This window comes from Ambystoma mexicanum, chromosome 11 (assembly GCF_040938575.1).
Source record: "Ambystoma mexicanum isolate Mex_15411 chromosome 11, UKY_AmexF1_1, whole genome shotgun sequence".
NCBI lineage: Eukaryota > Metazoa > Chordata > Amphibia > Caudata > Ambystomatidae > Ambystoma > Ambystoma mexicanum.
In genome coordinates, this window is record NC_090934.1 from 1026190292 (window position 1) to 1026214110 (window position 23819).

The window sequence follows — 23819 nt, forward strand, 5'->3', positions numbered from 1 at the left end:
TTATCTCTTACATCGCCAGATACATTTTCAACTGCTATGAACTTGAATATCCACATCTTTTTTTTAACGAAGGACTTGAAGCGGAAGAACTTGCTGAATTTCCCACAGTTCAATTCTCTTTCTAGACCATTTAGGCTGCTGGAGCACCCGTTTCAGCGGTGGTCACAACACAGCAACAATGGGTTGTCCCATTCCAAAGTCTGTATTAGTCTCGCAAATTCAGGAGCAGGAGAACAACACGTCACCCAACTATCCCATTGGTGAGGTTTTATGTGACTGCATTCCTTTCCTATGTAGCCTGGAGACGGCAACCCAGGTCCTAGTCAAATAAGCTGGACTGCTATAGTGCTTCATAATCCAAGGCAAGACTGCTAAAATGTCTCTCCTAGTGGTACAAGGTCCCACGGTCACGCCATATACCAAACGTGACCACCGTACCGGAGGCAGAGGACCACTTTACCTCTAAAAGCTTTTTCTGGGGCAAGGGGCGGAGCTCCCCACAGGTGGCATTAAATCGTCCCGCGGCACCTGCAGGTTGATAATGTTCACTTTTTGGCCTGAACACATGGTTTCCACGATGCTCAAGAATTGGCCACATAGCCCAGGCAATCTTGTATACCTACAGAAGCCCCTGATTGTGTGTTGTCCCAAACATTCAAAGAGTCGTTTTCAGAACTTTCTACCAGCATGATATTTGATCTCTCATAACTTATTCTCAATACATATATGACACAGTGCTCCTGGAGTACTGGCAAAGCTTGTTGCGATCGAATTGGTGTCTGATTGAGTGATAACGAACCCCAATAGCATCAAAGCGCAGAGGAAATGACTTGGTTTTACTTAACTCCAGGGGAAGACAGGCACAAAGATTGAAAAGGAGCGGTGCCAACACACACCACCATTTCAACGCTATTTTAGGCACTGCTCTCCTAGATTCTAACCCACTTCTGTCTAACCTTACTCACCCATGTTTTGGTATACAGTTTGTGGACCAGATAAAGGGGTCCAGAAGGCATGCCTTGCGACACTAGTTTTTAGCACCATACAAAATGCTGTACTCAATTAAAGGCAGTGCTAAAGTATATAAACCTCACATACAGGAGCATCCATTCCCTTGCCAATGCTGTGCATACCAATAATGCCAATGCTAGGCAGCAGGCCACCACTCTGGGTCAGTACCCAGACTGAGTTTACTGTATGATGTTATTGAGATTAACCCATTCCTTTATCTGACACTATATGGTATTTGCCCATAATTTCCCAAGAGGATCCAATCAAACAATTACCGAACGTTCCTCAATACAGTGTTTGTTACCAATCAACTTCTGGGGCACCAGTGGTCCAGGGATAAATATCGGTTTCTAAACCATCAAATCAGCCACACACCTCTAATACACCAGAAGGGATCCAAACAGATTGGAACACAAGTAAATTATAAACCTCCTTGTACAATTTTGGTAACATGGACAGAACGGCAGGCTTATCTCCACAAGGTTGTGGATCATTGGTTAGTTGCAACACATCAAAAATACAATTATTACTCAATGATAAAAAGGGACTGTCCAGTCAAGTTTGTATAAAATATCGACCTTATTATTATTCAACTGACAGTTCTACCACACTACAAAATACAACCCTCCCTGTAAAGGAATGCAGAGGGCAGACAGTTTCAAGAAGGAAAGGGGATGCACTCTGGATACTGACAGGAGGGTAGTCAGTAAAGTAATTAATCGCAATAGTTCAAAGATGCTTGGTTTCAGCAGAAAGGCAGCAATGGGTCAAAACATGTCACTAGGCGCCTTCGGAGAAACACTAGGGGGACAGATGCACAAGTTCTTGGTGCTCAACAGGATCGATACCCGCAGCCGTCTCCCATTTTGAACTCTGTTGCAGGACTTGGTGCTCCTGCAACAGAGTTCAAAATGGGAGACAGCTGTGGGTATCAGGCAGCAGACAGTTCGGGGAGCGAGGCTGGGATGATAACTACAGGCTGACCTACACGGCAGCTTGGGGTCAGGAATCATTGTCTCAGTGCTGGTTGTCGGGTCTGAAGCACTGTTCGAGGCGTCTCAGACAGCGTGAGTGACTGTGGCTTAACAACTGTCAACTGTGCTTTAAGGAGAATGATGGTTGATGCTTGTCGATGCACTCCTCCTAGCTTCTTCACTGGGCTTGTGTCGTCCTTTTAGGCAGATGACCCAAAGCTGAGGAGAGTGTTGCAGGCAATTGCCTTTTCCTTAGTTTGGTTCAGAGACTCTTTGGCACTTCCCACCTAGGAAGCTTGATTGCAGAGGCTAGCAGGGCATGCTGTGTGCTGGTAGGGTACCGGTTCTAGAGCTGCTGGAGGGTCCTCTGTATTCAGTATCTCCCTCTGTTCCATGGGAGATGTTTAAGGGAGGGATCTTGCTTCCCTCTAAGGAAATCCTGGTCTTCCTTCACTGGCTGAACTGTAAGGTAGACTGTACTGTCAGTCAGGGTCCAAATGAGGTCATTCTGGTTAAATCCTTGCAAAGTCTTCAGATGATCTGCCCAAAAGGGGGGCTCTGATCTCTTTTAAAGCCAAATGGGCAACAGTGATTGGTGTAGGCTAAGCCTATCTTAATGAACCAATCATGGGTCCCCAACAACAATTCTCCTGTATCTCTGAGGTCACAACCAGAGTGCTTTGTAACAGTAAAGGTAAAGGGGTGAAAACATGTAATACTAAGACCCACCCATCTTCCTGTCTGTTGAGGATCAAAGGGTCTCTATGGTTAATTGAGTTCTCTGTGGTTCCCGATTAAAGCGGCAGGTCTCCCTTGAAGCTGTGGCGAGAACAGACTTTCTGTCTTCATCAATCCAAATACTCATACCTTCTGAATGGGGACCATTGAGTGGGTGACTGACTGTAAACACATAGTCCCAGACATGACAGGTCACTATAATTGATACTTTAGGGCAGGTGCTGGCTTCAGGTTGACACAGTGCATATCAAAGTGGTGTTGGGGTTTCCTTTCTCCTTTGTTTCAGCCCCTGCAGCTAGGACCCCAAATGAGCCTTTTTGAAGTATACTCTATTAGTATGTTAATTATGTTAATTGCTGCCACCATCTGCAGAGGGTAAACAAACGAACAGGGCGGACCCATGGAGCCTTTAATAGTTAATTAGGCTGGCCATGGCAGTAGGAAGGTTTTGGTCCTTCCCCTTCTGAGATGCATCGTGTATTCCACCTGTCAGATCCCAACTAAATATGACAGGGAGTACAGCACCTGTAGGCTGTGTCCACCCAGAGTACACAGATCTATGTGTATGTCGTGCGGTGAGGATTCCTTGCAGTGCTCTACTACAGAAGAGGTCTACAACCTGCAGCTTTACAGATGTTTTTGACCACAAATCCCATGATCCTTCAACATTGACTATACTGTTTAGGGTGCATGTGACTTTAGTGCACATCATCTGGAGAGCCAAAAGTTGCAACCCCCTGTCCCACAACTATGTGAAGCACGACAACCATAAAACTAAACGTCTCTTAAAATGATACCTGTTTTCAATTATCCCAATAAAGTCGCCCATGCCACCTACACAGTGCCCTCAAAAGATGCTCCTATTGTATGCCACTTTGCCCAATCCCTCGCCCCAGCTCACAGTGTTACTCTGCTGTCAAGGACCTGGGGAGTAGGCTGGCAAGGAGGATGCAAAGTGGGAAACAGCGGAGGTTGCCACGTTACCATGGCACATTCGCTGCTGGTGACCCGCGAATCAGAGGCTTTCACGAGCAACTATTTTAGACTTTGGCAGAACTGCAAGATCGTGACTTACTCACGTGGGCCCATATGTTGTGCTGTTTACATTGCACCCGTCTTGAAAATGAAAATTGGGAGCATTAGATGTTAGCGGGTCCTCTGATCTGTTACTCCGCGCAGTCCCTGCAGCCAGGCCCGCGTAGCCAGGAGCATATGTTTGGGGGGACAAGACCCGAGTTGCCACAACATAAATATGGACAGAGCCACCGCTCCAAAATGTTTGATAACACCGTCAGTGTTGCATTTTATAAAACATTTAGCAAACGCAACGGCTAACCTCGAATAAGGGCCAGGGCTCCAAAAAATCTGTTATTTCAGTAGAGCGCAAAATACTGTGAAGTATTTATGTAAAAAAAAAAACTAGCGCGGGGGACAGCCACCTGCGGCTCTCCAGATATTTTGCACTACAACTCACATGATCCCCAACCTTTGGTCTATGCTGGTTAGGGCTGGTGGGAGTTGTAGTCCAAAACATCAGGCGAGCCAAAGGTTGCAGGTCCCTGCACTCGCATATTCATGTGTAGAATTCCATATACCATCCAGACTCAGAGAAGAGGCTACATGAGAAAACACGCCCATCCGAAAAATCATATCATGGAACAAACACCACCCATTGAAACTCATGTGCCTGGGGAAAAGCACACATCAGCCATCCTGTCACAACTGAAGATCATGTCAATCAGGCTCGTGTGTTAAGAGACTGCTTATCAGAGTCCATTTGTCAGAAACCACGTGCATAAGGGCTCCTCTGCAGGAGGATGAGTGCCTGCGAGGCCTGTGCCATCGCTACCCACATACGAGTTGCCGTGCCCAGGAACAGCTGAGTGACACCACTTTCTGAGTAATGTAAGCATACATTATATCATGAAAATGTCTAATTAAATAAACATGCACCTTGTTAGTTTCAGAATCCCTGCCCATCAGTTGCACGTCAACAAAATGCTTGTCAGTTACTCTACACAACGTCCCAAACAAGGATTCCTGTGCCACAGGAGCCATGCCCTCCAGTCACACAAAGAATCCCCTCCACCCCGCACTGTAAACTCGGATGCCTCCCGTCAGTCACTCGGCCATATAGAGCAGCGATATCTACCTCTGCAATAGAAGGGTTGTCCATCAGTTACTGCACCCCGGAATGCTTGACCCTCATTTTATGTTAATGTTAAAGGATATTTGTACCGCGCACTATCACCACCGGAGTGGTCCCTTGCCGCTCTGGCGGCTCTGAAAGTGGGAAGGGAGGTGAGTTAGTGGGAATAAGCTGGAAAAGTGCAAGAGTAGTGAGTTGCTGTTGGCAGCCTCAGCCCAGTGAGTCTGTTGGCTGGGCTTGGGGTGTTTTACAGTCCGTAGTCGTCGTGTGCTGTTGTGCAAGTCTATGTGCGGTATGTTTTGTTGTTGCAGTGTAGTGAAGTTTGTGCGGATTGCTACGTTTTAGGGTTGTGGTTGGTTAGAGTTTAAGTGTGTGTATGCAGAGAGATGAGATTGTTAGTGGATTGGTTAGTTGGCCTTTCTGTCCTTGCTATTATATCTAGGTGTGATGCTTGCTAACATTCACTATTCCATCTGAGTGTGAGGCGCTTGCTAATTTCAGAATTCTGTCTGGATGTGGGTAGGGCTAGTTTGGCGCATGCTAACATTCACATTTCTGTCTAGATGGGACACAGGCTAAAGTCACGAGTTCCATCTAAGTGTGGTACATGCTAGCACTCATAATCCTATCTAGATGTAACGCAGTCTAGAGTTACGGATTCCATCTAAGTGTGGTGCATGCTAAAATTCATAATCCTGTCTAGATGTGACGCAAGCTAAAATTGAGAATTTCATCTAAGTGTGGTACATGCTAACATTCATATCGAGGAATCCATCTGAGTGTGGGTCATGCTAACATTCATATCGAGGAATCCATCTGAGTGTGGTACATGCTAACATTCATATCGAGGAATCCATCTGAGTGTGGTACATGCTAACATTCATATCGAGGAATCCATCTGAGTGTGGTACATGCTAACATTCATATCGAGGAATCCATCTGAGTGTGGTACATGCTAACATTCATATCGAGGAATCCATCTGAGTGTGGTACATGCTAACATTCACAATCCTGTCTAGATGCGAAGCAGATTTATGAGCACAGATTACTTGCCCACCAGTTACTGTGGCAGAAAATGCCTTCTCATCAGTTGATATATACAAAATACACGCCCACTAGTTTATTCGCACATAATGCTTGCCACCCACAAGTAGTGTGCCCCAGAAGACCGGTTCAGCATTAATGGTCCAAGCATGTGCCAGAGAATGTTTGAGCACCACTTAGCATACACACAGCAGCTGCCCATATTCCAGATCTTCGGTTTTTATGTCCATAATGCCTGCCCACCAGCTACCATGCACATATTGCCTGCCACCAGTTTATGTGCCACAGAAGATCTGCCCATCACCTACTATGGCACCCAAGGTATGCCACATATTGTGCTACAAAATGTGTGGCCATCCACTGTTATATGCATAACGCCTGCCCACCTGGATTGATGGGTCACCCTATGCAGTTCCATGGATGCCTGTCCATCAGGTACTCTGCATGGACAGTGGCCTACACAATTCCTAGCAAAGGAGTTGTGTGTGCACAGGACACGCCCATCAGTTACTATGCCACAAGAAGCCTGCTCCTCGGTTACTGTGCACAGGGTGCCTACCCATTATGAATTGGGCCGCAACACGCTTTCCCACCACTTACTATGCAGTGAACCTAAGTCCATCAGTTACTGCCCTACACAAGGTCTGCCCATCCATTCATCTGCACAAGATGCTTCACGGCGATCCGTGAGCCACATCAGGCCTCTTCGCCAGTTACTATGCACCTAATGCCTGCCCATCAGTCAATGTGCACAGTATGTCTACCCAGCACAGTGTCTGGCGGAACAGGGGGCAGCTCTCAAAGGCAGATAGAAAAGGATTGTGTTGTTAACTTCAATCATGTTAGCCATCCCACAACTGCACTGCCCAGGTTTTTAAGCAAGCGTGTATTGGCAGGCTCTCTTCCACGCTTGTGTCCTCGTTCCCAGGGCCGGCCTTGGTGGCGATAGCACCCTGGAGCAGTAGAACAAAAATGTGGCACCCCCACCCCCTCGTCCTCCTGGTCATGGGGGTTGAGGGGGGACCACATTTTTCAATAGGCCGCCTGCCGCGCCTTCTCCCACCACGCCAGCTGGGGGGAGCTCTTCAAAGACTCCTCCGAGCTGGAGTGGTGGGGGGCTAAAGCCGGGTGTCCCAGGCAGTCACCCAGGCAGCCCTGCCCCAAGGCCGGCCCTGCCCGTTCCCCTCCTGCGGACTCCAATACATCTAGGCTGCATTGCTTGTGCTGATGGTTGGGCAGGAACCCTCTGTCTAACCAGATGTAAGCCTTATACATGGAAGGAAAGACCCATTCAACACGTTTCACGTGAAAGGAAAATACTTTCACAAGTCTGGTGAGATTTTCACATCTAGAGTGCAGTCTCTCATTAGGCATGAGTTTCACCCCTCAGAGTGGTCTCTCTAACTGGATGGAAATGTCACATTTTACATTCTCGGTCGAAGGGTGTAGGGTCAATCCTCAGAAGACGACCCTTCTAGTTACAAGTCTCACTCCAGAGGGCATGTTTAATTTATGTATTTGTGTTTAAATAACATGGATGTCAACCAGAAATTACTTAGAATAATACATTTACAGATGGCAGAAATAGCTAGTGTCACAGTCAAGATGACAAAAGCAAAAGTCACAATGTCCAATGCCAGAATCCTAGCTCGTCACTCACAATCCCTTCCCCTGGACAAAAAGACAGTTCTGGAATTTTCAGTTCGTCAAGTGTTGGGGGATGTCTCCCTGCCACAGCCGTTTTCAGGCTTGCAACACAGTTCAACAACCGGTGGGGAAATTTCTCGGTTCCCCAATTGGCCCTTGTCAGGCTTCTTCTCTGTCTGAGTCCCCAACCAGGATAGGCAGACCTGGGTCCTTTCCACCAGGCACTGTGACCAAGAAGAGGAGTTTGGATGCATCTCCAAACTGTAGTGGGACCCTGACCCTCGTTGCCAGACTTGGTTTCCCAGGTACTGCGACGAAGAGGAGAGGCCTGGATACTCCTTGCTGCTCTGGTGGTCCCTGAGCCTGGTTGGCAGACCGTTACCAGACATTTGGTCGAAAAAAATTGGTCGACCAGACAAATGGTCGAACCAATTTGGTCGAAAACCAAATGGTCGAATTTTTTTTTTTTTATTTTCACCCCTTTTTTTGGGGGGGGGTCCCCACCAACCCCCTTTTTTTCTAAAAACCCATTTTAGTAAAAAACGAAAACCCGGAAAATAAATATATAATTAAAAAAAAAATTGGACCATTTGGTTTTCGACCAAATTGCGTCGACCAAATGTCATTCGACCAGTTTTAGGTCGACCAAATGTCTGGACACCTGGCAGACCTGGTGTCCTCCTACCAAGCACTGCGATGAAGAAGAGGAGCTTGGATGCTTTACCAAACTCTGATGGGTCCTTGATCCTTGTTGGCATACCGTGTTTCCTTCTGCCAGTTACTGTGACGAAGAAGAGGGGTTTGGATGTCTCTTCAAACGCTGATGGGTCCTTGAGCCTGGTTGGTAGACCTGCTTTGCTTCTCCATCAGGTCTCTTAGTCCCAGACACAGACTTGATTTACTCACCTGCCAAGTACTGTCGACATATGTATCTCCTCCACAGTTTTCTACTTGGCATGTCCTTTTCGTATAAGGGTCCCAGACCCTATTCCCCTTGTTACCATATGTTGGTAGCGTTTCATTCACTATGCTTCTCAGGGTTTCCTGCACACTCTGGGGACCCCCAACGTCTTGGCTCCAGAACTCTGGTCAGTCGCGAGCTTCCCAGTGTCCTCCTCTGCTTTGCAGGCGCTCTCAGGCTCTCCTTGGCTTGCTGCAGCGGCTCCATGGCTTCAGACCCACTTCACGTCTTCCTTCTCTCCAGACTGCGTCTCTGCAGTCCTGCACTGCAGGAGGTTCCCGCAGCCAGCCTCCTGATTTTCTCAGCATGTCTAGTGGAGACAGGGTCTGCTCCTGCTGCCTCTGTCTCCGAGTTTCGCGCGGTTCCTCTCAGGAGCATCTGACATCCGGTTAAGTCTGTTGTCAGTGTTTATGTCCATTCCTATGAAGGTCTGCAGTTGGATGCTAGTCCATTCAGGTAAGTTCCTATGAGTGATCCCTATGGATCCAGACCTCTTCCTAGTCTCAGTCCTTTCTGGTTTTGGTTTGTTATATTCATCCCTATTCTTTCTCACCTCAGTCCTTTCTACTTCTTGCATACTACAGAAGTATATAGGATAGGAGGGTAGGTGTGAAGAGAGTGGGGGGGTGAAGGAGAGGTGGGGGTGTTAAGTGAATACTGTGTTCTTCCACAATAGTCGTCACTGGTTCTATAGTGGGTGTCCCCCTCCCATGAGATCCACCTGCTGAGTACCACCCGCAGGTGTAGTATCGGGGAGCGGCCTCACCTCCCTGGCCTCATGGGAAGGGGCTCCCCCGATGGAAGCGGAGATGACATTCTGTGATTCATCACAGTACACATATATCCTCTCACTGTTGTGAGAAATGTCTGAATCATGCTGCGTGAGTCCCAAACTTCAGAAAAAGCTTCATTTACCGAGAATGAGTAACTCCACACGGCACACTCTCTGTCACTTTGCATAGTCTAAGTCTCACACCTAAAAACACCTATGTACACAACCTCAGTCAACCTCAGTCATTGAGTTAGTCTCACACAGTAGGAGCAGAGTTTTAATCATTGGGAGTCAATCTCAGACACTAGTTCAGTGTGTTATTAATTGTGTGCATCTGAAGACTTGGTAGAGCAAAACCCCCTTTATTGTGACTCTCACTGCTCAGAGAATTATCTGAATAATTTTGAGGGACTCTCCCACCCCAAAGTGCAGTGTTATTCATTTTGAATGATTGGGTGAGAGTCTCACACTTGGGAGCACATTCACATTCCTTCGGGTAAGTCTCACTCCTCAGTCGCACAGCTTGGATAACAGTCTCTGTCATTGAGCGTGACTCCCACATCTAACATAGTACCAATCACTGGGGTTATGTAACTAAGACCAGTCTCAATATTTTCGTTTGGATCTCTGACATTGGAGCACAATAGGCCTCATTCAGAGTTTCCTGGTATCCCACTGGTAATTCCGGCAGGGTTACCGAGAAACTGCCCTTACCGTATGCGCTGCCTGATATCCTGGTTTTGCCAGGATATAACAGGGGGTGGAGTGCCGGTAAGTTTCCATTCCCATGGAGTTCCATAGGATTCCATGGGATGGGATTGTCGCAATTACCAACACCGGTTTTACCGGTGCTGGTAATTGCGGAATTTCCTTGCTGGTAGGGGCCTGATCTACAAGCAGGTCAGGCCTGCCGGGAGACCTGTGGCCAGCACCAGCAAACTTGAAGTGTACCGGTCTGGAAAAAATGCCAGAGCCAGAATTACCAGCATTTTTTCCGGTCCTGCACACCTGTAAAGAGCCTATGGGGGTCATTCCAAGTTTGGAGGTAGCCATGGTGCAATTAGCGCCATGGCTGCCTCCTAAATCGGTCCGGGTTCCGTGAATGGGGATTTACCGGGTCATTCCAACCTAGGAGGGCCCGGTAAGTCGCCATTCAAAAAACCAATCACCATCCCCATTTGAGCCCCCATAGGGCTCAATGGGAATGGGGAGGGAGCTAATAACGGGCCCGCTAATAGGGTGCCCGTTATTTGCTCACTGGTCCCTTAGCGACTCCCGCTAAAGGCGGCTGGTGAAACCAGCCATCCTTAGAGGGCCCCGCTAAGGGACCTCGTAATAGGGGGGTAGGGAGTTAACGGCACCGGCATCCTTACCGTTGGCGTTAACCCCCTACCACCAGGGTCGGAATGACCCCCTATATCGTTCTTTGGGTGCAAGCCTTACACCTGCAAATGCAGTCTGACCCGTTAGCTGTAAGTCACAAACCTTGTAGTGCAGTCCTATTTATTGAGTTAAGGTATCGCCCGCGGGGTTGCTGTCGTACTTATCGGGTGTATATATCACACCTTGGACTACAGTCTCACACACTGTGTGTGCCTGCCTCACACTGCAAAATAAAGCACGGCGAAATGGCAATGCATTATATACCTTAGAGCACAGCCTCACTCCTTTGGTGCACGTCTCACACCTGAAAGCACATTCTAAATCATTGGGCATGGGTGCTATACTCAGGAGCACATTTGCTCTCACGGAGTGCAAAATGACAAATGCACCACACTGTGCCACTCATAGGGTACGAATGCTACTCCTGAGAACCGTCTCAGACACTGAGTATGAGTCTCACGCCCTCACGCCATGGTGCTTCTTTCTTGTGAGCCACAGACCTTGGAGAAACAGTCTCACTGAGTAGTAAACTCACACCCCAGAGTACACTCTTGGCCAGTATCAATGATCCCTTTTAATTTCATTGAGTGAGCCTCACACCTGGAAAAGCTAATATTTCTGTTCTGATATCACCATTTGCTCAAACGCCCTGAACTACCCCCCCTGCGGACTCTCCGACCTGCGGAGGCGTACCACTGCTGGCGGCAGGCTGTCTTGAGGGAAGGAATGCTGTGCCAGAGAGGGCTCAGAATTCTGTTCAGAAGAGACGAGTAAGTCACGCGCAAGAATATCGCCGCCCCACTGAGAAGTGCTAGTAATGTCCCATCAAATCAAAGCATGCTTGCCCTGCTAAGAAGTGCTTAACCTGTCTCATTAAAGTGTGGCAGCCCCAATGAGATGCGCTAGTAAAGCCCAAATAAAGGAAAGCATGTCTGACCCTGCACAGAAGTGCTGATACTGTCTCATTAAACAATAGCAGCCCCACTGAGGTCTAGTAACATCCCAGTAAAGGAAAGCATGCCTGTCCCTGCCGAGAAGTGCCGATACTGTCTCATTAAACAATAGCAGCCCCACTGAGATCTAGTAACATCCCAGTAAAGCAAAGCATGCCTGACCCTGCCGAGAAGTGCCGATACTGTCTCATTAAACAATAGCAGCCCCACTGAGGTCTAGTAACATCCCAGTAAAGGAAAGCATGCCTGTCCCTGCCGAGAAGTGCCGATACTGTCTCATTAAACAATAGCAGCCCCACTGAGGTCTAGTAACATCCCAGTAAAGGAAAGCATGCCTGTCCCTGCCGAGAAGTGCCGATACTGTCTCATTAAACAATAGCAGCCCCACTGAGGTCTAGTAACATCCCAGTAAAGGAAAGCATGACTGTCCCTGCCGAGAAGTGCCGATACTGTCTCATTAAACAATAGCAGCCCCACTGAGATCTAGTAACATCCCAGTAAAGCAAAGCATGCCTGACCCTGCCGAGAAGTGCCGATACTGTCTCATTAAACAATAGCAGCCCCACTGAGGTCTAGTAACATCCCAGTAAAGGAAAGCATGCCTGTCCCTGCCGAGAAGTGCCGATACTGTCTCATTAAACAATAGCAGCCCCACTGAGGTCTAGTAACATCCCAGTAAAGGAAAGCATGCCTGTCCCTGCCGAGAAGTGCCGATACTGTCTCATTAAACAATAGCAGCCCCACTGAGGTCTAGTAACATCCCAGTAAAGGAAAGCATGCCTGACCCTGCCGAGAGGTGCCGATACTGTCTCATTAAACAATAGCAGCCCCACTGAGATCTAGTAACATCCCATTAAAGCAAAGCATGCCTGTCCCTGCCGAGAAGTGCCGATACTGTCTCATTAAACAATAGCAGCCCCACTGAGGTCTAGTAACATCCCAGTAAAGGAAAGCATGCCAGGCCCTGCCGAGAGGTGCCGATACTGTCTCATTAAACAATAGCAGCCCCACTGAGGTCTAGTAACATCCCAGTAAAGGAAAGCATGCCTGTCCCTGCCAAGAGGTGCCGATACTGTTTCATTAAACAATAGCAACCCCACTGAGGTCTAGTAACATCCCAGTAAAGCAAAGCATGCCTGACCCTGCCGAGAGGTGCTGATACTGTCTCATTAAACAATAGCAGCCCCACTGAGGTCTAGTAACATCCCAGTAAAGCAAAGCATGCCTGACCCTGCCGAGAGGTGCTGATACTGTCTCATTAAACAATAGCAGCCCCACTGATCTCATTAAACAATAGCAGCCCCACTGAGGTCTAGTAACATCCCAGTAAAGGAAAGCATGCCTGTCCCTGCCGAGAAGTGCCGATACTGTCTCATTAAACAATAGCAGCCCCACTGAGGTCTAGTAACATCCCAGTAAAGCAAAGCATGCCTGACCCTGCCGAGAAGTGCCGATACTGTCTCATTAAACAATAGCAGCCCCACTGAGGTCTAGTAACATCCCAGTAAAGGAAAGCATGCCTGTCCCTGCCGAGAAGTGCCGATACTGTCTCATTAAACAATAGCAGCCCCACTGAGGTCTAGTAACATCCCAGTAAAGGAAAGCATGCCTGTCCCTGCCGAGAAGTGCCGATACTGTCTCATTAAACAATAGCAGCCCCACTGAGGTCTAGTAACATCCCAGTAAAGGAAAGCATGCCTGACCCTGCCGAGAGGTGCCGATACTGTCTCATTAAACAATAGCAGCCCCACTGAGATCTAGTAACATCCCATTAAAGCAAAGCATGCCTGTCCCTGCCGAGAAGTGCCGATACTGTCTCATTAAACAATAGCAGCCCCACTGAGGTCTAGTAACATCCCAGTAAAGGAAAGCATGCCAGGCCCTGCCGAGAGGTGCCGATACTGTCTCATTAAACAATAGCAGCCCCACTGAGGTCTAGTAACATCCCAGTAAAGGAAAGCATGCCTGTCCCTGCCGAGAGGTGCCGATACTGTCTCATTAAACAATAGCAACCCCACTGAGGTCTAGTAACATCCCAGTAAAGCAAAGCATGCCTGACCCTGCCGAGAGGTGCTGATACTGTCTCATTAAACAATAGCAGCCCCACTGAGGTCTAGTAACATCCCAGTAAAGCAAAGCATGCCTGACCCTGCCGATACTGTCTCATTAAACAATAGCAGCCCCACTGAGGTCTAGTAACATCCCATTAAAGGAAAGCATGCCAGGCCCTGCCGAGAAGTGCCGATACTGTCTCATTAAACAATAGCAGCCCCACTGAGGTCTAGTAACATCCCAGTAAAGCAAAGCATGCCTGACCCTGCCGAGAGGTGCCGATACTGTCTCATTAAACAATAGCAGCCCCACTGAGGTCTAGTAACATCCCAGTAAAGGAAAGCATGCCTGTCCCTGCCGAGAGGTGCCGATACTGTCTCATTAAACAATAGCAGCCCCACTGAGGTCTAGTAACATCCCATTAAAGGAAAGCATGCCTGACCCTGCCGAGAGGTGCCGATACTGTCTCATTAAACAATAGCAGCCCCACTGAGGTCTAGTAACATCCCATTAAAGGAAAGCATGCCTGACCCTGCCGAGAGGTGCCGATACTGTCTCATTAAACAATAGCAGCCCCACTGAGGTCTAGTAACATCCCATTAAAGGAAAGCATGCCAGGCCCTGCCGAGAAGTGCCGATACTGTCTCATTAAACAATAGCAGCCCCACTGAGGTCTAGTAACATCCCAGTAAAGCAAAGCATGCCTGACCCTGCCGAGAGGTGCCGATACTGTCTCATTAAACAATAGCAGCCCCACTGAGGTCTAGTAACATCCCAGTAAAGGAAAGGATGCCTGACCCTGCCGAGAGGTGCCGATACTGTCTCATTAAACAATAGCAGCCCCACTGAGGTCTAGTAACATCCCAGTAAAAGAAAGGATGCCTGACCCTGCCGAGAGGTGCCGATACTGTCTCATTAAACAATAGCAGCCCCACTGAGGTCTAGTAACATCCCAGTAAAGGAAAGCATGCCTGTCCCTGCCGAGAAGTGCCGATACTGTCTCATTAAACAATAGCAGCCCCACTGAGGTCTAGTAACAATAGCAGCCCCACTGAGGTCTAGTAACATCCCAGTAAAGGAAAGCATGCCTGTCCCTGCCGAGAGGTGCTGATACTGTCTCATTAAACAATAGCAGCCCCACTGAGGTCTAGTAACATCCCAGTAAAGGAAAGCATGCCTGTCCCTGCCGAGAGGTGCTGATACTGTCTCATTAAACAATAGCAGCCCCACTGAGGTCTAGTAACATCCCAGTAAAGGAAAGCATGCCTGTCCCTGCCGAGAAGTGGCGACACTGTCTCATTAAACAATAGCAGCCCCACTGAGGTCTAGTAACATCCCAGTAAAGGAAAGCATGCCTGTCCCTGCCGAGAAGTGCCGACACTGTCTCATTAAACAATAGCAGCCCCACTGAGGTCTAGTAACATCCCAGTAAAGGAAAGCATGCCTGTCCCTGCCGAGAGGTGCCGATACTGTCTCATTAAACAATAGCAGCCCCATTGAGGTCTAGTAACATCCCAGTAAAGGAAAGCATGCCTGTCCCTGCCGAGAAGTGGCGACACTGTCTCATTAAACAATAGCAGCCCCACTGAGGTCTAGTAACATCCCATTAAAGGAAAGCATGCCTGTCCCTGCCGAGAAGTGCCGATACTGTCTCATTAAACAATAGCAGCCCCACTGAGGTCTAGTAACATCCCAGTAAAGGAAAGCATGCCTGTCCCTGCCGAGAAGTGCCGATACTGTCTCATTAAACAATAGCAGCCCCACTGAGGTCTAGTAACATCCCAGTAAAGGAAAGCATGCCTGTCCCTGCAGAGAAGTGCCGATACTGTCTCATTAAACAATAGCAGCCCCACTGAGGTCTAGTAACATCCCAGTAAAGGAAAGCATGCCTGACCCTGCCGAGAAGTGCCGATACTGTCTCATTAAACAATAGCAGCCCCACTGAGGTCTAGTAACATCCCAGTAAAGGAAAGCATGCCTGTCCCTGCCGAGAGGTGCTGATACTGTCTCATTAAACAATAGCAGCCCCACTGAGGTCTAGTAACATCCCAGTAAAGGAAAGCATGCCTGACCCTGCCGAGAAGTGCCGATACTGTCTCATTAAACAATAGCAGCCCCACTGAGGTCTAGTAACATCCCAGTAAAGGAAAGGATGCCTGTCCCTGCCGAGAAGTGGCGACACTGTCTCATTAAACAATAGCAGCCCCACTGAGGTCTAGTAACATCCCAGTAAAGGAAAGCATGCCTGTCCCTGCCGAGAAGTGCCGATACTGTCTCATTAAACAATAGCAGCCCCACTGAGGTCTAGTAACATCCCAGTAAAGGAAAGCATGCCTGTCCCTGCCGAGAAGTGCCGATACTGTCTCATTAAACAATAGCAGCCCCACTGAGGTCTAGTAACATCCCAGTAAAGGAAAGCATGTCTGTCCCTGCCGAGAAGTGCCGATACTGTCTCATTAAACAATAGCAGCCCCACTGAGGTCTAGTAACATCCCAGTAAAGGAAAGCATGCCTGACCCTGCCGAGAAGTGCCGATACTGTCTCATTAAACAATAGCAGCCCCACTGAGGTCTAGTAACATCCCAGTAAAGGAAAGCATGCCTGTCCCTGCCGAGAGGTGCTGATACTGTCTCATTAAATAATAGCAGCCCCACTGAGGTCTAGTAACATCCCAGTAAAGGAAAGCATGCCAGGCCCTGCCGAGAGGTGCTGATACTGTCTCATTAAACAATAGCAGCCCCACTGAGGTCCAGTAACATCCCATTAAAGGAAAGCATGCCTGTCCCTGCCGAGAAGTGCCGATACTGTCTCATTAAACAATAGCAGCCCCACTGAGGTCTAGTAACATCCCAGTAAAGGAAAGCATGCCTGTCCCTGCCGAGAAGTGCCGATACTGTCTCATTAAACAATAGCAGCCCCATTGAGGTCCAGTAACATCCCATTAAAGGAAAGCATGCCTGTCCCTGCCGAGAAGTGCCGATACTGTCTCATTCCATTATAGCCTCCATACCTGATTGTTCATCTGTATTCCTGGTGCATCCCCCGTACCATGAGGTGCAGCATTTGCCAGTATATGCACCCATCTGATTATGACTGTCCATCTGTATTCCTGATGCATCCCCCGTACCATGAGGTGCAGCATTTGCCAGTATACGCACCCACCTGATTGCGCCTTTTCATCTGTTGTCCTGGTGTAGCCCCCGTACCATGAGGCGTGGCTCTGCCAGTCTATGCATCCACCTGATTGCAACTTTTTATCTGTATTCCTGGTGTAGCCCCTGTACCATGAGACGCGGCTCTGCCAGTCTATGCATCCACCTGGGTGGTCAGTGATAATGTCGAATGCAATAATGTCGACAGTCAAAATGTCGAAAAAAATAATGTCGAAAAGCAATAATGTCGAATTTTTTCTACATTTTTTTGAATTTTTAGAAAAACATAAATAAATATATATAATTAAAATGTGTTGAATATGAGGGGTGAGAGGGTGGTGGGGGGAGTGGCAGGGGGGTGTTTGGTGAGAGGGGGGGACGATATTTTCCTTGTTTATTTATTTATTGAATAAATAAATAAATATATAATTAAAATGTGTTGAGTATGAGGGGGGTGGGGGAGGTGGCAGGGGGGGTTGGGTGAGGGGGTTTGGGGGGAACCCCCCTCCCTAGTAAATGATACTCTTCTCGTTTATTTATTTATTGAATAAATATATATATAATTAAAATGTGTTGAGTATGAGGGGTGAGAGGGTGGTGGGGGTGGCGGGGTGGCAGGGGGGTGTTGGGTGAGGGGGGTTGGGGGGGACTCTTCTTGTTTATGTATTTATTGATAGTGCTAAATGACTTTTTTTCTAAAAATTGACTTCATTATATGTATAGGTTTTCGACATTATTGTTTTTGACCTTTTTTTCAACATTTTTGTAAGTCGACATTTTCTTTTCGACATTATCACTATAAACCATCCACCTGATTGTTACTGTTCATGAGGTGCGACTCTGACAGTCTACGCACCCACCTGATTCTGACTTTTCGTCTATATTCCTGGTGCATCCCCCGTACCATGAGGTGCGACTCTGACAGTCTATGCACCCACCTGATTGTTACTGTTCATGAGGTGCGGCTCTGCCAGTCTACGCACCCACCTGATTGTGACTTTTCATCTGTATTCCTGGTGCATCCCCCGTACCATGAGGTGCGACTCTGACAGTCTATGCACCCACCTGATTGTTACTGTTCATGAGGTGCGGCTCTGCCAGTCTACGCACCCACCTGATTGTGACTTTTCATCTGTATTCGTGGTGCATCCCCCGTACCATGAGGTGCGACTCTGACAGTCTATGCACCCACCTGATTGTGACTTTTCATGTGTATTCCTGGTGCATCCCCCGTACCATGAGGCACGACTCTGACAGTCTATGCACCCACCTGATTGTGACTTTTCATCTGTATTCCTGGTGCATCCCCCGTACCATGAGGCGCGACTCTGACAGTCTATGCACCCACCTGATTGTGACTTTTCATCTGTATTCCTGGTGTAGCCCACCCTCCCCCCGTACCATGAGGCGCGGCTCTGCCAGCCTGTGCATTTACTGGACTATGTTTGTATAACTTAAGACTGTCATCTCACACTTTCTGTAACTAGCGCCCTGATGCCCAAGGGTTTGGTGTGCTGCTATAAATGTAAAAATAAAATAAAGAACCACCAGCATCCTGAAAATGTCCTGGACTGTCCTATCCGAAGTAAATCAGCCTTATTGGGTCGTTGCATTCTTATTCCATTAATAAAGTGACAGATTGTTGTTGACAAATGCTTGCTCGGTTCTAGTAAAAACGCACAAGTCGTGCTGAGAAGTACTGCTACTGTTTCATCAAAAGTATATGAGGCCTACTGAAAAGTGCAGATTACTTGACAATAGCAGTGCTGCAGCCCTAGTGAGAAATGATAATACTGCCCCTTTAAAAGTGTAGCACCCATTTCCAGTAGTATTATCTCATACCAATACGGTAGTCTGGCTGTGAAGTGTCCCTTTAAAATTATGGCAGCCCTGCTGAGAGGAGGTGTGATTATGTATTAAAAACATAGATGGCAGAAGGGGATACATTAATAATAGAGCGGCCCTGATAAGAAGTGCCGATGAGCATTCTTTTCAAAGCACGTTAGCACTGGCATTAGGTTTTAAGTGCTGGTAACGTCTCATTAATTGCATGACATGGCTGCGATGAAGTGCTGCTCAGCAACGTGGATTAGACCTCCTAAAGTAACGGATCGGATGAGCTTAGACTGCACGCCCATTTGATAATTGACCTCTTTCCTGAGATTAAAAAAAGTGCCAGCATTCACTGTAAATACAAACAATTGAAAACAAAATATGCACACAACACACGGTTGCTTGGAATTAACTACGCTTGTTTAGAAATGCCTGCTCAACAAGAAATTACACTCACGCCTTCTGCATCTCACATTCCTTCCTTTACCCAACATGTATGTCTCCTGTCCCACTCCGTCTCATTCCCATTATCCCCATTCCTTAGGTGCAGGGCCAAGTGCAGCAAATTAAGTGCGGGGCCCCTTAATTTGCATTTGATAACATCACAGGAAGTGACATTACAAGATAATGACCATTAGTATTTTGGCAGCAGCGAAAACATGGTAAAAAAAAAATTATATATATATATACATAATCTGAGAGGAGAATTTCCAATAACTACACTTACAAATTATAAAAGGTGCCCACCTTTTAAGCCAAACAATTTAACAATTTATAATGAAATATTCCAATGAAAACAAAATCCATACATGAGAAGTGTGCTTTAATGGCACTGTTATGTGTTCTTGTAAGTAAGTATATGAATTGGAAATAGGACAACCTGGGGAGAAATCCTAGTAGCTGAACACTTGAGCAAGCACACTTTTTTTTAATGCTGACCTCAAAAACACACACCGGGGTTGCGTCTACCCGTTGAAAAATGTGAGCGGATGCTGTCCCTACATGTATCGACTAGTGCCCTGAAAATCAGTACCGGGCCAGAACCAGAGAAAATATCCCCTCCAGTCTCCAGGATGACAACGTCTTTGGGCACATCCTTGGTAAATACTCATGGCTCACTTGCATGCTTCATATATGGTGACTGCTATGATTCTGAGTCGGCTGGACTACTGCAATTCTCATTACCTGGCGCAGCCCAAGGGGTAGGTAAGCCGAATACAACGTCTCCAGAATCTGGCGGCCAGGGTGGCAGCGGGTACCCCTACGGGGCCCATATTTCCCCGGTATGGCGTTCCCTTCATTGGCTCCCAGGGGCCCAGCGCATTCAATGTAAAGCCCTATGCATTGTTCATCGTGCTCTACATGATCAGGGAGCAGAGTATCTGTTCCGAACCGTCCCCTACGGTCAGCTGCTGCTGGCATGCTGTGTGTGCCTTCTTTTCGCCTCACTCGGGTGGAGGGTGGTGCCTTTTTTTTCGTTTGCAGCAGCACAATTGTGGAATACTCTCCCACTATCTATGAAATCGATGTCAAATCATCTAGTCTTTCGGAAAGCATTAAAAACGAACCTGTTCTGATCGCTTAGCAATCCTGGCTCTGATGTGTTGTTCTGTGGGTGGTTACCTGCCTCTCTAGCGCCATGATGCCTGTGGGCGACCGTGTGCTGTACAAGTGACCATAACCTAACATAAATATTGTGAGGAAAATGTTACATTCTACTTAAACGCTTTTTGACTTGGTAAATATAAACACGTGGAAATACAAATAGCGAAAACAGTTTTGTGCAATATGTTTAATTGTGCTGGAGGCAAGCACACATTTTAGGCAGCTAACTGCTGCTTTGCATGTGCTTTCTAAATAAAAAATCCCCATTGCAGTTCTTAACACAACAATGGTCTCTTAAATAGGCCATCAATAGTAAATTGCACCCACTTTAAACGCTCCACTTTAAGAAAGAAAGTGATCAGCAGTGCTTATGAGGCCTGCAGCGCCTATTGCACTGCTCAGAGGGAGGGGGGTGTTTGTCTCTCCAAAATCCCAGCAGGAGGTTGGCAGGTGACAAGTTGCCTAACTAGAAGAAACAAAAGGGAGCCAAAAATCGAGGGGGAACAGCCGCTTTTGAAAAAGATATTCCAGCAAGCTTCCCCGTCATCATGCATGCTGCAGCGTGTGCCGCCCGTGAGCTCAGCGTGCTGTGCAGCAAGTGTAGGTACTCTGAGCACGCAGCCCACGCTGCAGCCTGCAAGAGGCGGGAGTCAATGGCACCCTGAGTGCAGGGCCCTAGCAGGAGCAGGCCCATGTGATGCTGCACGTGCTGCACATGCCTAGAGCCGGCCCTGCTTATGTGACAGGGCCAGCAACATGGCCTTGTTAAGGGGTGCCCAGCCCAACCTCCCTTGGGTGGCTGGATGTGGACAGACCCCATCCCCACCCCTCCTTGCCAGGAACGTCATTTCACCAAAATGCCAGGGGTAGCGGAAGTGACATCACATGACCTTCCCACAGGAAGTGATGTCATTTGACCCCCCACCTCGAAGTAACATTGCGGGAAGCGATGGAACACAACCTTTCACCCCTTGACAAAACAGGAAGGGACATCACTTATTGTTCCTATGTACACTACACAGAATATGGTTGCAATATCACTATAATGTGTTATACATTTCATACAAGAATGGATCACCATATGTATTGTTAATATCAGTGTGTATAGGACAATAATGACCACATTACTGTGAATGCAAGCAGACGTCCAAGGTCAAATGATAATGAGGTGTTATTATATAGCACTTAAGCTTAAGTGCTTTATATAGATCAAATATACATACAATATCACCCAACCTGTGTTGGCACTCATTTATCGACCTCAGAAGGGTGAAAGGCTGAGTTTAGGTGTTTAAGAACAGGCTAAATCAGTGACTCACCACCTGAAGTGTGCCTGAAATAAACCTTTAATGAGTCTAGCAATTATTGGAGAGAATTCCAGAAAGGCAAATTATGTGTTATTCCTATTCTTTGTTATTTATCATCACTGCTCAAAGTGATTCACCTGTTGCACAAGATATTCTGCCACTCCAATAATAAAGAGCAATATGACACTGGCCACAGCCCAGCAGCTTACATTATTAAAAAAATAAGGAAAAAAAAGAAAAAAAAAGGAAAAATAAAATAGTTTTTCCAGGGGTAGCAAGGGAGACCCCCTAGCGACCCCCAAATGACGTCCCTGCTCCTTACCTGTAGAGATGGCAGCTTCCAGTCGAGAAGGGGACAGGAGCGCCAGTCGGCAGCCACACCCGAGGACAGCAGAGAGCAGTGAGGCAGCGGTGGCATCCCTTTCACGGGGTGCTGCCAAGCTACACAACACTGGCCAGGGAACTTGGATCCACCTGACACTGTCAGCTGGAGCCTGTGATAGGAAAACGCTGCCAGTAACCCACCAAGGATGTTTATAAAAACAAAGGCAGCACAGAGGCCTTTAACACTAGCCCACCAAGGATATTTTAAAAGGCCTCATCAGGCCTTAATGCCCTATGCCACCAGGGATCTGGGTAATTTTTATTTTTAAAAGCCCACTGGCTTTTTAAAACTGTTCCAGCGTCATGGACCCCAGCAGCGTCCATGTTGGAAAAAGGGCAGGGTTAACTAGCCCTTTTAAGCAATCCCCTGTCACACCCCCTGGAGTCGTGTAAGCTTATGGTTAAGGTAAGTGGCCAATCCTGGGAGGGGGTGGGGTATTTAAGGAAGTGTGTGTGAGTGTGTAAGTTAGTTGGGTGAGGACAGGAGGACGTCTGAGAGAGCAGTGAAGGCAAGGGCGTTTTGAAGTGCAGAGGATATTGTTAAGGAGGGGTTTGTGGAGTGTTTGTGTGAGGAGTGTGAGTAGTAGAAGTAGGAGAAGTAGAGTGGGATAGTAATAGTGTCAGAGGTAGTAGTGGTTGGGAGTACAGGTAGTAAGTAGGTGGTGGGTGTAGCAAGCGAAGGATATTAGTAGTCGGTTGGGTTTAGTAGAGCAGGGCACCATATCCCTGGGAGTGCCTGAGGGTCAAACAGGACTAGTACAGAAGATGAGCATGGCACCATAACCCTATAATAGTGAGAGAGGTGTGCAGGGCATCATATCCCTGGGTGATCAAGAAGATATCATAGAGGTGTAGTGGTAATACCACAGTGGAACCGGAAGTCGTGATAGCAGCGGGAAGAGTGACAGTTAGTGGGAGAACAGGAGAAGCTATTGGTATAGTGGCAAATAGGAGTTAGGATTAGAGGAATAGTAGGACGTGGAGAAGCAGAGTGAGAGGAAGGGGGGAACGGAGATAGAATGGTGGTAGATATCATTCATCATAAAAACAGGAGCATGAAGGGAAGGAAGGTCAAAGGGTGGAGGTGGAAAGGCGGAGTGAGAGATTGGAATGGACAGTGATGTGGTGGGAGGAGAACCATTAGAAGGGATTTGTATAGCGAAGGTTCAGGAGTGACAGGTTGTGGAAGGAGTGTAAGTGACACTGGATGAGAGAATGCACCATTCCCTATTTTCCCCAGCAACTAACAAACGAAAGGAGACAGAGAGTTAGAAGTTCCCTAGGGAGTAAGGTAGCCAACGACTTAGGGAGAAACACCATTAGTGGTAATTAGAAAAGAGACAGATAGGTGTTACTGATCAGTAGAAGACTAACAGCCCGATAGGGACATCTGGGAGGTGAATTCCAGGCCCAAAAAAGTTGAGAGAGGAGAGGGACGGCCCTAGCAGCAATCATCCAGTGTCCCATAGAACCCAGACAATAAAGTAGAGAAGCGCCATTCTGACAATTTATTTTAATAAACACTGTTGAACTTTTACTCAAGAGTCAGCGTGGTTATTTGTGGCGGGCCAACCTGTCACACTTCCTTTCGGTCTCGTACTATATCTTCCACGCATTTTCTTTCCCAGGCTGTATTTTGTCTCTCTGTTTTCCTCACTTTCACCCATCTTCATCTGTCTTCAACCTTCATTGGAGTTATTTTTAATGGGGGCGTAATGTTAATGGAAGGCGGCTTTTATGCCTTCCATTAATGTTACACCACATTTTCATTCATATGTATGGCTGAGAGATTGGGTGTAGCGCAACTTGCGTTTCTTCTCCACCATACAAATGCTCCAGCATTTATTTGCATGC